General features: G+C 31.8%; 1 long non-coding RNA gene across 3 annotated transcripts in view; it reads right to left on the bottom strand.

The window, feature by feature from the left end:
* LOC118188549 (uncharacterized) overlaps positions 1–13248 on the bottom strand; it is a 169397-nt gene that overhangs the window by 142975 nt on the left and 13174 nt on the right. The window contains exon 2 of one of the 3 annotated variants that reach the window (XR_015043216.1): positions 5930–6067. The exons of the other annotated variants lie outside the window; for them this stretch is intronic. This is a non-coding gene — a long non-coding RNA (uncharacterized LOC118188549). The remainder of the gene's footprint in view (positions 1–5929; positions 6068–13248) is intronic. 3 annotated transcript variants of the gene reach the window in all.

The following is a 13248-nucleotide window of genomic DNA, read 5'->3' as shown; positions in this document are numbered from 1 at the left end:
TAACTGTAATTTGCCTGGAGTGAAATATGCCTGATCTTGGGTGAATAAAGGTTTTCATTATATAAATTAGCATGCATTCGTTTGTGTACTGAGTTACGCAAGCGGGCCCGATGGTTGGCTACCCAAGTGGCTAGTTTAAAAGAAAATTCTAGAATATCAAGCAATTAATATTTTATATCCTTCATACTTTAAATGAGGGACAAGATTAGTTCTATTACCTGGAACATTTTAAATCTTTATAATGAACACATTTTTTAATGTTGAAATTTGAAAGTCTCATAAAAGAATATAATGATAAGTATCACAATTAAATTAAGAAAATCATCTTTTAAAATGAAAACCTGAAACAAATGCATATAAACTTACAAATATAAAAGAAATTTAAAATGGCACGATTGATTTCATAACTATTTATATCAAATTTTCTAGAAATTTCTATCCTGCTGTACGTTACTATAACTGCGTATGCCTTACAGTAATTTTGAGAAATAGAAACCTCTGACAATTTCTTTTGCGGACGAGGGGAAACAATGTAAGACCAGAGACAGCATCAGTTTTCAGTTTAGCTCAGAGTATTAAGAGTTTAGTGCGTTGAGTTCAGAGATCAGAGATCAAAATACAAACGTTAGCTTTTTTTTTAATTCTCTTTGCTTTGCCGTGTGCTTAAGAGTTCTTAGCAGTTTGAAGTGGTAACTCCTGATTGTACTCTGTCATACTGAGAACAGCCCTACGAGTACATTTGTATGAAAACTTAAGTGTTAAGTGTAAGCAAGTACTTGAAGTGTTTTAGAAAAGATAAATTTCATCAAGTTTTCATCGTTGTATGTGCAGTCAATCCATTACGAATCCATACTTACGTCAAAAATCTGTTAGTGCAGTTTAATTGACTAACATTGTTTAATGAATAATACAAAATTGTTTTAAATGCAAATGCTAATGTAAAGTTAAAATGTGTAATTTAAGTGACATATTTAAATTTTCATTCATACTTAAGTCTCTTGTTAAATTTTAACTACTATATTTTTGCAATAATAAGCGCTCATCCACGAACAACACTAAACACATCGATGAACACAAATCGTCGATGAACACACTGTCAACGCCTGCAATCAACAATTTTTTATGCTTTTGTCCTGCTCTTATGTCAACTTATAGCTATTGTAAATGATGGGTGGATTTTTATCTTTTTTTGATGCTGTTAAAAGTTCTTCCTAGCAAGCAGTTACTATAATTAGTTTCAGTTTGTAGGTTGTACCTTGATCTACTGATTGAAGTTTTAACGGTTTATTAAGCAGTAAAATTTTTAATTTAACGTAAATTTCAAATTTACAGCATTGTTCAGCATTTTGACTTATGTATGTAGTATGTAGGACAAATATAAACGCATTAGTTTTCTGTTTTTTATAAAAAATAAATTAAAACCTGGGAAATTTAGCTTCGAATACAAAGTTGTGAATCCACATATTTTATTCCTGCAATTCACGGACATTAACATTTTTAAAACATTGTAATTTTTTTATAATATGTAGAGAAAATATTCGTAATTATCAGAAAATACCGTGTACGCCAGTGCAATATCCGCATTTATTTTTTACCAAAATTTTGGGCAAAAATGAGGGATGCAGACATTTCGGAGACTGTTCAAAACATGGAATAGAAAATGGACATGCAAAACAAAATTTATGGGTAATTGTTTTATAAGGTATTTTCTCCTTTCTTCCAACATGCCTTCGGTGTATAACGGTAGCGCACTCGGCGTATTGTCGAGAGGTTCAGATTCGAGGTCCGGAGAGAGCACTGCACATTTTTCACATCTCCTGTTTCAAAATAATCTCATAACTCTATAAATAGTGCCCGAACTAAAAGGTAGTGGACAATAATTCCTCATTACCAGGATTTGACAACTGGGTGCCCTAATCCCCAGTCGTCCATTAAAAGGCATTTTCTCCCTCCTTCCAGCCTTCGTAGAGCCTTCGTAGAGCAACGATAGCACACTTGGCGCGTATTAGAGAGGCTTAGGTTCCAGTCGCGGAGAGGGCATTGCCCATTTTTCACATCTCCTGCTTTAAAATAACCTAATGGCGCTGCAGTATTTTAAATGCTACACTATATTGCTAATTCTTACATTTATAATATACCGGTACTGTAATAAACTCCAGAATAGAAAACAGAAAACAATACCCCCCCAAAAATGAATAGAAATACCGGTAACACCAGAATCATAATGCTTGCTCCTATGTTCACTTTGTCTCACTCAACATCAATGAACTCAACTCGTGTCATTACCGCATTCTCCTTCACTGCTTTCTTCTAATCAATCATTCGATTCCCAGATAAGGTCATCTTCGGTGCCGTCGATAACATTTGATATACCAGTAAAAATTCACAGTCCGCATATACAGATTCGAACACATTTTGTACCATTTTCTTTTAACGTGTAATTTTCAGCAGCATCAGACCAGCGTTTGCAATATCGGACATCTGAGTAGTGGTGGGCTTTTCGTTTCCGTTTAGCAAAGTGTTGAAGCACCAGCAGCTGTTGCACATATTGGAAGTTCATAGTCTTTTATAATTTTCTGCCACATTGCTGTACGCCTGCGGAGTGAGTGAGAACGCATTTCTTATCATTACTCTACGCAACCATCCTTCACTTCCTTTAAAATCAGTTCTTTCCACCTGAGCGACAGTCCCAGGTTTTAACAGACGCATTTCCTATGAAACGCCAAAACGTTTATTAGGCATTTCATGTATGTAAGCAGTGACTTATCTTCTACGTCGGGAAGCTTATGTTACATGCCTGGTAAAGCAGGCTTGGCTTTGTTTGTTGCATTCAGTATATCTTGCTGTTTCCGCCGATTATGCACACACTTTTCGTACATTTTGAAGTGTCTGATGTCCTTCATTAATAGCATGTTTCACAACTCACAGTTTGAATGCTACTTTATATGAAATGTATTTTTCCATTGTGAAAAACGCTTGCACATGAGCGCATTTCTTCCTGTACTTTTTCGTCAAAAAGAATGGGAGCGGGTACTACGCGTGTATATAAGGGTATGCCCAAAGACTCTAATCATGTGAAGAATAAGATTACTATGCCAACTATGTGTCATCCGGACAACTATGTCAATCAGCCAACTATGTGTAATCCGGACGGTATTTCGAACGGTATTTAAACATTAAATGCACTATAGCAGTAAGTGATCTGCCCAATATTTATTTCTTCGATACTTTATATACAAGTCTACATGAGATTGCTAGCTGATTGTGACTAGTAAGGACTCGCTGCATTTGAATAACAAAGATTTGAATATTTGTATTCACAATGTAATCCCCTTACTGCTAAACCAAAAATAAGCTATCAATCTAAAAGTTTAATTAGAACTATTTTTTTTTCTTCTGAAGCTAAAGCGTAAGATTTATTAACTAGAAATTTGATTTCGTATTTTAGGTTCTTTTCTATATGTTAGCAATGTTTTTAGCGCCCTTAAATAAAGAAGACTTTTCATGAATATTTCAAGTTTTAAAACTTTGGCAGTGGAAATGGTAGTTAACATTTTAGTTTTAATTATTTTGATAACCAGCATAATGATAAATTACATTTGGTTTTTGTTAGCGATTTTACTGTTATTTAAATTCAGTATACAGATTAAAGTATACAGCAGAATAACAATCAGTAAAATAGTAATTATTTTTCCCAATGAATAACTTTAAAATGACGTAAGAATAGTACTCTTCTTTTTATGCATCGCTATGAAGGTTATAGAAAGTTTAATGCGCGTAGCAGGAAAGTCAATATAACCGACGCACGATTAGCAGAAAACACAAAATAATGTCGAAAGAGAGCACTTTCTATATCACAGTCATTTTAGCTGTATATGTTTTGAAAGTTTTGCCAACACTATAAAATAAAACTACGAGCACGGGGATTTCCAAAATAGTTCAAACAAAGTTCAGCTTAATTAAAAACTGTTTCTCTTTATCTACGTGAAAAACAAGTACAATTTTCTTGGAACTTAGTTAGGAAATTAATGAAAAAAAACAAGGTGAATGGTTTTTTTTTTCATTAATTTCTCTTTTGAAAATTCCGAGTTTTCTAAATGTTATACGTTAAATATAACATTGAAACTAGATTTTGCCTAAGTTACTGTAATATTCATTAATGGCAATTATTAAACACTAGAGTATGAGTATTTCACTTTTGTAGTTGTCCGTGATAACGCTTGATTATTTCATTATACCCTTTAAAAACATTCATTTCGAATTACAAAATTGAGAATGTAACATGATAAGCTTTGAGAAAATGATCTAAAATGAGGCTTTTGATTGTTTTGCATGACAGCCATAAATTAGGCAGAAGGAAAGTGAAGGTATTGGAATGACTTAAAGGTTACGCACTCGGCACATTGTTAGTCATAAAGAAAGAAATAACGGGATGAATTTGTTTCAACCAGAATTTAATTTTTAAATAATTAAGTTTTAATTTAATTTTTATCTTACCATATAAGTGTTACAACTTGATAAATATCTCATTGTGTTCCATTAGTTAAATAGTCTGATTATCCTGAAGCATTTTCTGCTTTGTAAACACTTTTTCAGATTTAAAATTAGGCACAGAAACCGAGCTTAATTGGGGTAGATTTCTATCTAAAGTTGCTTTTTTGCCTAAGTTTTAATTTTAAATAAGTACGTTTCTCTTCCGTTAAACTTTATTTTATCCTTTACATAATACAGTTTGCAGTTTTTAAATATAGAGATAAGTATTGGTCTTGCGTATGCCAGTTTGCTTAGCAGATTAAAAGCTATGATATAAGTTGCAGTAATTAAAAACCTGATAAAGTCTATTTTTATTAAACCCAAAAACGTTCCTTGGCTTTTCATTTAAATATTAAAGTAACTTACTTACAGACATTTAGGTCTGTGTCACCATTTATCAAAACTATTCAGTTTGGCATTCGGCTGAAATAAATCACTATGTCGATATACCATACAATAAGCCTTAAATAACGCCAGTGGTGGAAATGCTCTTTGACTCTAAAATTAAATAATGCACATTAAATAGAATCTATGCAGAATATTATTTTTATCCTGACATGATGCTCACAGGACAGGGATTCTGTGTAGATAAAACTAGAGCGGTTATCTTTTGACCCAGAGGCGAGCTTTGAATTACTGTCAGATTTATGTCAAAGGTTATTCAGCATCCAGTTTAAGTAGTAGCTTCTAAATTCAACTATAGTTCACCAGCGAACGAGTAGATAGGCTTCTTAACATGTCATTCATACAGAATTCAGTAAAACTCAATTATAAAGCAACTACGGATTAAATGCTTGTCTGTACGGTCCTATGTATTCCATTACATCGAATGCAAGATTTCGTGGCGTAAACGTTAAACACATCGTGCAGAGATAAAAATGTATTCAACTAAATTTTCTCCTGACCTCTTCAGAAAGCACTAAACTTTTCTTTAAATTCAGTTATTGCGTGGTTAATATAACTTGTTTTTTAAGAGCCCAAAAGGGGCGATTAGTCTCAAAATTGGATTTTGGATTGGTTCACTATAAACAGCGTATCACGTTTCAAATTGTTGCCACCAAATTTTATCGCCCAGTGTTATTTTTAAAGAAATTAAATAATGAAGAATCTGCATGCATGTATGTATGATCCTGGCATTGTGAAAAATGACGGTACTTCGAGCATCAAATCTTGAATAACGTAGTCCTCCACCTGAACATATACACCTAGAACTCCGAATTTTGAGTTTCGAATTTGTTTTATTATTTATTTCCTATTTCATATAAAGAGGGAAGTCAGATTTATTCTGAAACTTCGCAGTTTAGAGTAAGTCTATTTACTCTATGTTCAAAATTCCGCTTTCTTCACCGTTATGCAATTTCTAAATATTAAGGACTTGGAAGAATTTGTTGCTTACCTTTCGAATTTTTATATTGCAGTAACGTATGAGTAATACCTTGCATAATGCCCGCGGTTATAGCTTGCTTTCAAAATGTTGGAGTAAATTTATGCAAATGTTCTCTGCTAGAAAGTATACTTATTTTACTGCTGATTCCTGAAATGAAAGAAATTAATAGCGTACTAAAAGCTATAATATAAAAAATTATAAAAAGCTTATACTGTGAGAAGTATGTTAAGCTTAAAGAGCTTATAAAGATTATAATGTATACTAGAGAGGATATATTATTTTCTAGAAGATTTTTGAAAATAGATTTGCTAAACACATAATGAAGATGCTCCGCATTTTCGTTGCATCTGGCATTTCCGTTTCGTATGTAATTGTGATAAATCGAAAACTGAAATTATAATTATAACCTACCATACAGTTTTAATATTCTTCAAAATATTTCATGAACGATTAAAATCTATCAGAGCTACAAAATTTAATCAGACGTTTAAGAGAGGTATATTTTTAGATATATGAATAATTAGTTTGATCCTTTAGATATAGAGAAAATGAAGAGAAGGAAAAACCTTCAGTTAATTAAAAAGTAAATCATTAATTCTATTTTATTCACTTTTAAATTATGAATGGAAGTATATTTAGAAGTCTAATAGGACAGTTGAGAATCACTTTGTAAAGGTTGTATTATTTTCATTGAAGATAAACAGCATCTTTCGTGTCATTAATATTTCACAATGAAATATTAATTTTCTAAATGATTTTTGTAGTCATGTAATGATATTTTTATTATGCAAGTAGAAAGATGTTAATTTGCGAACGACATTTTTTTAAGTTTTAAATATTTAAGATATTTATATTTCTAGTTATCTGAGGTCTTACAGGCATCTTGAATGAAAACATTTAATTTGTGATTTAAATGATATACATGCCTAAAATTCTTTGAGCATTTTCATAGTTTATTTTTTTCACACCTTCACTTGAATAAGCGTAATACGTTTAATTCTATAAATAAGCCCACGTCCTTTCCAGTTGTTATGTTTTGCGAAAAAATTCTTAAACTAATATGTTTTTAATATAAGATATTTATTTTGACCCCTTAAAACTAATTAAATTCCTTTAGCAGCTTGTAGTTTAAGTGAAAAATACCCCTCTCTGAACTAGCAGGATAAATATTGTAATTAATTCCTTTGGTTCGGTCTAATGAAGTTAATCATCTTAAGAAGATTTTAAAATCTTTTCCACTGATATGTGAAGAGTGTACATTTTTTTGTATGCTTACATATATTAGGTTGCACTATCTGTCTCAGAGATACAGATTTTTATCCAAAGAAAGTAGAAATAACTTATGTAGCCAATTTAGTTATGTTGAGAAAAATAAATAATAAACAAAATTAAAACAATGCGAAGCAATGAAAAATGAGTACCATCAAGCAGTGCAAAATATTACAAATAATCTCAGGCTTCATCTTCTACAGATATAAAAATATATTTCTGAAATGCCTGCTGCATATTATTTTTTTAGTTTATATTTTTAGTTTATAGCGTTTTCATCTGGAAGCAGTTTATAATGGATACAAAGTAAAATATTCGGAAGATAGATTGACTAGCTAGTTCCGCATATCGAAATTTCTAAAATACTTGTAAGAAGTTTTAGAGTAGGAATATTACGCACAAAAATGAAAATGGAGAACAATTTATTCTGAAAGTAAATAAATAGGGAATATTTCAAATGGAAGGAAATTTAAGGTATAGTTATTTTATTGTTAAATAAAATCATCAGCTTTTTAATTATCTTACAAATTTGTTTTAATATAAACCAAATAGTTTCTTTTATTATAATGTTTTTTCGAAACATAAAAAGTAACGTTAAAATAAATTTATCCTTTTATGTCAATTAGAAGCAAAAGATAAATATCAGTGTTAAATGCTTTCAGAAACTTTTTTGAGAAACGAAATATTAATTTGAAAACGTATTAGATAATATAGTGCTGGTATTAATTGTTTAATTTTTCCAGATCTCTCGATCGCTCTTTTTTTTTTTTTTTCCTCTTTTTCACAAAACACTTTAAAAGTCAGGATGAATAATATTTTACAATTGAATTGTGTTAATGATAGAACAGTTCCCGATTCTTTTTTAAATATGTTCCGTTTAGTTCCACCGAATGTCTAACCAAAGAAAGAAATCTCAAAGTTTGCAGTATAAGCATGAAGTAGAAAAGAAAATTCCGGAATTAGGGGTATCCAGAGGCTAAGACTTTCATACAGTGTCATAAAGATAAAGTATCTCGCCATGTACTTTCTCCTTTAACTACGTTTATAGTTCCAGATGAACGTTTTCCACATATCTAGATTTTATTACACCTCTCCCTTTATCTTAAGGAATGTCTTACTGTCTGATAGGCATTGGCAGGTATACTCTTTGGCCTAAAGTTTATCCATTGAAAGACATACGGGTAGAGACCGTTGCCACTGCTCGTTACGCAGGCTGGATCTAGATTCGTGAATCTGCCCAATTCACCACTGATTTAGTCAATTTCGAAGTGAGAGCTAGCTAAACACTTTTTTCATACCACTGCGTACCACCCACAAGCCAACGAGATCAATGAAAGATTGCACAGGTCGCTTAAGTAGTCCATAATTTGTCATCTGTACATTGGACTATGGCATTACGTTCTGTTCGTTTAGGACTTCGAACCAATTTTAAAAAGGAACTTCTTTCCAGCTGAATATATTTACGGTCAATATTTGTATCTTCTAGGGTAATTTTTTATATCTCCCGAAAGCAAAAATAGAAGATTGACTTCCTATAAAAATTAAATGGCCCCATATAACACCTTGGTCAGACTGCTATAACACATCACAAACAAATACTTGATTTTAAGTATACAGGGATTATTTTCTACCTCCTTTATGCATACCTTCATGATGTAATGGTAGCACACTTGAAGCATGTTCGAGAGGTCGAGGTTCGAGTCCCTATACTTCAGTGTAATGATAAAACTCTCACCATCTTTAAAAAAGGACATATGATCACTGTATCTATCAACAGGGTAAAACCTGCTTATTTGGCCTTGGACTATGTATCTGCACTTAATATTTTACCTTATGTGGACAAGGTTTTATCACAGCAGCCAGTTTGTCCAGTAGATGAAGTCTCCAGGAAAAAAAAAGTGTCCTGTGAAAGCAAATCACCAAACTCGTTCCGGGTGTCATGTTCACTTTAAAAAACAGTTTGTGCAATGCTGATGTTTTTTCTGTTTTACAGATTTTACAGATTCATTTGCAGTTTTTTCCAGGAAGGAAAATGGTGTGGAGTTTTAACTTTCTCCTCTACATTTCTTCAACAGCGATGCTGATGACACGTCCTGATTTCTCCCACTAGCGAATACGCGCTACAAATCTCAACTCTGAGAGAATATCAAAAAAAGAACTCTTCCCTTTTGTTTTACAAGTATGTTTACACTGGTTGTCACTGAGATCATTGTTATTCTAACCCTATGTATATATTTGGATTCATTAAAAGATTTTATTCTTTACAAATTGGTGTTAATAAGCATATAAAAATCCAAATTGGAAACCATTGATAAACGTTATTCAAATAATGAATGACTGGATATTTACACAGATAATTGCAAGCTTCGTAAACGGAGTAAACACAGTGCTTGTAATTGCAGTTCTTTTTTTTCCCATTATTTTAGCTCTTGACTTTCAAAGTACGTTCATTAATGGTGAGAATAAAACCATCCAGATACCACCTTTGAATCTAAAACATAGGCTTACGAATTTCTTAAGTGTTGTTGTCCTTGCAGTTTCTTCCGCAGCCTTACAGGTCATAGTCAATCAACGTTTCATGCGTAAAAGTTTCAGAATGCAGATTGTACTCAAATTATATCTGATTACTAAGAAAAAAATCGTTCTACGCAGGATACCATCTCTTTACCTGGAAATGATGCGGAGGATGATCTGGTAAAAAGAATATCAAAATAATGCAAAGTACTTCCAATAAAACAACAATCTGGAACTCCTCGTAAGATTGAGAATAAAGTTAAAAATTCTTTAATTTCTAATCTTCAAAATTTTATTAAAACCAAAGTCTGTAGTAAGGATAAAAACGGTTTTACCAGACTGCAGTCGAGACAGTGCACTAGCTGCTTTCTGACTATAACTGAGCATGACTGCACATTTGAACTTCATTGAAATTTTCGCTAGTCCTGAGTGTCCCCTCTGCAGTTCAGGCTTGATAGATGGTGATTACCTCTTTCTTTACATTTTCTAATAGAAATTTAAAATTCTCTATTCGTACTCTACTGGGAGGCTGCAGATCGCATGAGCCTGTCTTCGTAGTATTTAAAACTTTTGTTTTTATATGGCTGTGAATTTAATCTGTATGGTTTTATTCTACATTTTATTTATATATTATAGCTTAAAAATAAGTTTCCAAAGGCATCTGATGCATTTTCCTAAGAGATAACCCAAAACTACTTTAATAAATACTTTCATATATACAGTTCTAAACAGAGTACTGAACACTAATTGTTTCATGGGGGATTCAACACCTCATGGCAAGGGCAAACTACCTGAGAGTCAATACAACATTATTCTATGTAACATATCGATTTTATGTAACATAAGCACACACTTTTACCAAAATAAATTTAAAAACTATAGAAACTACTTACCACTGTAATCCAAATGTAAGTTAATGATGAGACAAAGAGGATAAAAAATTATCACTTATTTCATCAAATACATGTGAAATAGTACGGCTTAAAAATATCTCAGCTGTTATAATTTAAGAATTATGCCTCATATTTTTTTATGTAACAGTACTTGGTAAAAAGTAAAAACATAAAGCGAAAAATTTCAGATAAGTAGTCGTTGAAGGAAACACACATAGAAACGAAAGAAGTGATTTAAGAAAGGAAAAAAGCAGTGATTTCGTGAAAGAAAAAAGTAAAATTAATATAAACTACTTTTTTCTCTCATCATTCTAACATACTATCAAAACTAATATTGATTTATGCCGAAAGAAATAAAAAGAACATAATAAAGTCCTAAAAAATAATAAATCAAAATTTCGCTGCCCAACCTATATTGCAAAAGCGAAAATCCATTTCTGCCACCATATGGCGCCTTTCCCATATGTTCTGACTTGTTGGTCTTACGAAAAAATTACAGTTCACCTTCTTTATTTCTTGTTTTTCCTGTGTACGCAAAAGGTGGCTCTAAAGGAGTGTTTTTACAGTCAGCTCAGATTGATTTCTTTGGAGTTCTAGGGGTTAAATACTTTTCTTCGAAGTTTTGGTATAGAAACCTTAATCGCAAGTTCCTAGAACGTTTTTTCATAAGAAATGTTTGCCCTCCTTTTACTTATGATAAGTTTGTTTTCGTATTGAGATGCACTTATCTGTAATTATTTGCCCTTCGTAAATGAAACAGTGATTCTTAAGCTTAGATTAAATCACGACTACCAAAAAAAGATACATTTGGGAATAAAGGTAACAAATAAAAATCATTAGCCTCAGTAGCCGAGTGTTAGGATTGCTGAACTTTGGTACTTCGGTACAAATTCAAGCCCTACTGGAATGGGCTGGCGAGTTTCCGCTGTTTTCCTGATGTGTACCGTGCTCGCGTTAATACGAACCAGTTCCCCATAAGATGTCCTCCACGAAGGCATCCTTTCTCTTAGGCAGACAAGCCTCCTGCGTTTTGATATGATTAGAATAAACTAAACTAAACCTACTTTCAGATGAACTGGCCGCATAAATATTTTCATAATTTATTCCTTTTTCTACGAAGTCCTTACAAAATAAGCCTTCCTGTGCTTTATTATTTGTTCCCGTGCTAATAAATCATTGCTGTCCTGTCGCATTCAGATTGTGTGATTCAGATTGAAATTAGTGTTTGTTGTTTACATTGAATTTGGTGCAATTATTGCGTTTATTACGCAAAGGCGAGTATTCTACTTCGAAGTTTAACATTGTACTGTGCATTGAATTTAAACGTACCATATTATTTCTTGGCTTCTATAAAAATTTCGAGTGAGAATGCAGCGGTCTTAAACCGTCGGGTCGAATGTGGCCTCCACAGCGATTTTGTGGGGCCCGCGAATACATTAGCTCTAAATTAATTAGCATTATTACTACAAGAATTTGAATGAAATTCTCTGGACAATAATAGAAACAAATATAATTAATTTTCATCGTGATATAAATCTTATACAAAATTGGAAGATCCAGGTTACTTTTATTAGTACTAATCGAAAGGTAAATGCTTTAGTTACGGAATTTTGCAATAAAAATAACCACTTTATTTCAGAATACATTTACATTTGATAACTTTTTTTCCGTAATTGAAAATTATTAAATCTACGAAAAGAATCAGACTGCTAGTGATGGGATGAAACTTTCTAGTAATTTTCTTCAAAATTAAAAACTACATGGAAATCAAAATGCCGTGAGGGGTTTTATTTGAAAGGTATAATAAGAAAAAAAAGAAGTTTATAATTATTTACATGCAAAAATATTATTTTTTCTGTACACGTTGTAGAAAAATATAATAAATAAAAGAAGATGGATGCCGTTCTCTTTTCTCAAGATTTTTTCTTCCTGTGAAGTTTCCGTACATCTCTTTTTAGTCTGAGCTAAAGGTACGTTATTTAGTAGGAACTCCAATATATACAATTATTTGAATAAATGTCAATCTGAAAATCTTAATGTTTTGGTATCAATGAATTTGAATTACAAATTGTGACCAAGTGGGTTCTTTCAGGTACCAACGTTAAGATTTCAGGCAGAAAATAAGTATAAATTTGAATTTTTTTCCTGTATTTTTATATGTACGCTTTGAAAAATATGTGATAACAATTTTTGATTTATTTAACGAAATTTATTTTGTTAACAACAAAAGAATCTTTTCCTTCCTTTGTTCCTTTTTTATTGTGCACCTTTAGTTGTGCACCTCCCTTTTTGGTTGCAATCGGTGGCACCAAATTTATAGTTAAAGCAAGCTATCAACTAAATTTACCTATAGATACCATTTTAAAATGGAAAGATGAAATACTTAAGCACATTTCTACTGCACTTAATCCCATCAAGTTTCAAAATACATTAAATTGATCACAACTACTGCCTGATATTAAAGATTTTTAAAAATTATTTACTATTACCAAAATAGGTAAAGCAAATAATAACTTTAGCATTATATGAAAACAATTATATGCAACAATTATTAATAAAGAAATTTTCAACGCAACTACTTATCAATTATCAAACAATACAGAAACATCTATAATTAACAGAATTAAAACTTTTCATAAAAAAATAAATATC

Source organism: Stegodyphus dumicola, chromosome 9 (assembly GCF_044657685.1).
Source record: "Stegodyphus dumicola isolate Sdum_Otavi_A_Nest chromosome 9, ASM4465768v1".
NCBI lineage: Eukaryota > Metazoa > Arthropoda > Arachnida > Araneae > Eresidae > Stegodyphus > Stegodyphus dumicola.
The sequence above is the reverse complement of the archived record's forward strand: the minus strand, read 5'-3'. Positions and strand labels throughout refer to the sequence as shown.